This window comes from Lissotriton helveticus, chromosome 1_1, assembly GCF_964261635.1.
Source record: "Lissotriton helveticus chromosome 1_1, aLisHel1.1, whole genome shotgun sequence".
Taxonomy (NCBI): domain Eukaryota; kingdom Metazoa; phylum Chordata; class Amphibia; order Caudata; family Salamandridae; genus Lissotriton; species Lissotriton helveticus.
This window is the reverse complement of record NC_136057.1, coordinates 1782292889-1782295388: the sequence shown is the minus strand read 5'-3', so window position 1 is coordinate 1782295388 and position 2500 is coordinate 1782292889. Positions and strand designations below refer to the sequence as shown.

The window sequence follows — 2500 nt, the reverse complement described above, 5'->3', positions numbered from 1 at the left end:
TCACTTACTCTCCTGAGTGAGGTAATGGCTATAAGGAACGCCACCTTCCATGTAAGGAATTGTATCTCGCACCTATGCATAGGTTCGAAAGGTGGTCCCATTAGTCTGGTGAGTACTACGTTGAGGTTCCAGACCGGGGAAGGTGGTAATCTTGGTGGAATGACTCTTTTAAGGCCTTCCATGAAGGCTTTTATCGCTGGCACTCTGAACAGTGATATATGTTGCCTGTTTTGTAGGTACGCTGCTAGATGTACTCTGATAGATGTGTACGCGAGATTACATTGCTGTAAGTGTAGTAAGTAGCAAATAATCTCCCTTGTTGATACGTCCAGAGGGTTGATATTATTAGTAGTACAGTGTATAGCAAACCTCTTCCACTTAGCTGCATAGCATGCTCTGGTGGTGGGACGTCTCGCTTGTTTAATTATCTCCATGCAATTTGGGGGTAGATCTAAGTACCCAAATTCTAGGATTTCAGGAGCCAGATCGCTAGGTTCAGTTGTGTGGGATCTGGGTGCATTATTTCTCCATGGTTCTGTGTAAGGTGCATGGGTAGAATTCTTAGCTTTTGATGTGGCACTTGTGAGAGTTGCAAGAGCGTGGTGAACCACGGTTGTCTTGCCCACGTGGGTGCTACTAGTATCATGGTCATTGAGTGTTGTTGCAGCTTCCTGACCACTAATGGGATTAGTGGGAGAGGGGGAAAAGCGTATGCAAATTTGTTGGACCAATTTATCCATAACGCATTGCCCTGCGACAGGTGGTGTGGGTACCTGGACGCGAAGCTTTGGCATTTTGCGTTCTGATGAGTGGCAAAGAGGTCTATCTCTGGCTGTCCCCATCTTTGGAAGAATGGCTGCAGTATTTGTTGGTGCAGTTCCCATTCGTGTATTTGTTCTGACTGTCTGCTTAAGATGTCTGCTATCTGGTTTTGGACTCCTGGTAGGTGTTCTGCTAACAGATAGATGTTTTGAGGAATGGCCCATCTCCAGATTTCCTGTGCTAGTCCGGATAGTTGGAGAGAGTGCGTCCCCCCCGGTTTTTGAATATAATACATTGCTGTCATGTTGTCTGTTCTGATCAGGACTGCTTTGTTGGCAACATGTATTTGGAAGGCTTTTAATGCTAGAAACACTGCTAGTAGTTCTAGATGATTGATGTGCAGTCTTTTTTCCTGCACACTCCACCTTCCTTGTACTGTGTATTTCTCCATATGTGCTCCCCATCCTATGAGCGATGCGTCCGCTGTTATTGTCACCTGTGGAATCGGTTCTAGGAACGACCGCCCCTTGGCAATGTTTGTTGTGTTCCACCACTTCAGAGAGTGGTGTGTGCGGTCGTCTACCAACACCAGATCTGTAATCTGTCCTTGAGCCTGATTCCACTGTGTCGCTAAGCATTCTTGTAGCGGACGCATTTGTAGTTTGGCATATGGTATTAGCAGTATGCAGGATGACATCATCCCTAATAGCTGCATGAACACTCTTGCTGGTAGTGAGTGTTGTGGCTGGAATCTTTGAATGATTGTAAGCATTGTTTGGATCCTGACTGGATTGGGGTATACTTTGACTTTTTCTGTGTCTATAGTAGCCCCCAGATATTGTGGAACCTTGCTTGGTTGTAGGTGTGACTTTGTGTAGTTCACTGTGAACCCTAGCTGGTGTAGTAGCTGAATTGTCTTTTGTGTGTTTTGAAGACATTCCTCTTGTGACTTGGCCTTTATTAGCCAGTCGTCCAAGTATGGGAAGACATGTATTTGTTGTCTTCTTAGGTGAGCTGCCACCACTGCCAGGCATTTTGTGAACACCCTTGGTGCCGTTGTGACACCAAACAGAAGGACTTTGAACTGATAATGTTGTCCTTCTACCACAAACCTGAGGTATTTCCTGTGGGCTTTGTGAATTGGGATATGAAAGTAAGCGTCTTTTAGATCCAGTGTAGAAAGAAAGTCCCCTTTCTTCAGTAAAGGAAGTACTTGTTGGAGCGTGACCATGTGGAAATGTTCCGAATTTATGTATGCGTTGAGAGGTCTTAGGTCCAGTATTGGCCTTAGAGACCCGTCCTTTTTGGGAATTAGGAAGTATAGGGAGTATACTCCTGTTCCTTGTTGGTGCTGTGGAACCTTCTCTATGGCATGCTTTTCTAGTAGGGATAGTACTTCTTGTTTTAACAGTGTCAGGTGATCTTGTTTCATTGGACGCTGTTTGGTGGGGGATGTTTGGTGGGGTAGATGTGAGTTCCAGGCAATAACCATGTTGGATAATTTGTCTCACCCACCTGTCTGATGTGATGTTTTCCCAGACAGGTAGGAACTGTGATAGGCGTCCCCCGACCGGTGTTATATGGTCTGGAGGGAGCTGTATGAAGTCACTGCTTTGGGGTTGGAGAGTTGCGGTTGTTGTTTCTGCGACCTCTACCCTTGTTGTTGTTACCTCTGTAACTACCTCTAGAATTACCTCTGGGTGATGTAGGTGTAAAAGAGGTTTGTTGCTGGCTTGTA

The 2500-nt window shown here is 45.6% G+C and overlaps 1 protein-coding gene across 2 annotated transcripts in view; it reads right to left on the bottom strand.

Moving 5' to 3' along the window:
* Nucleotides 1–2500, bottom strand: part of LUC7L2 (LUC7 like 2, pre-mRNA splicing factor) — a 331681-nt gene that overhangs the window by 121276 nt on the left and 207905 nt on the right. The window lies entirely within an intron of this gene.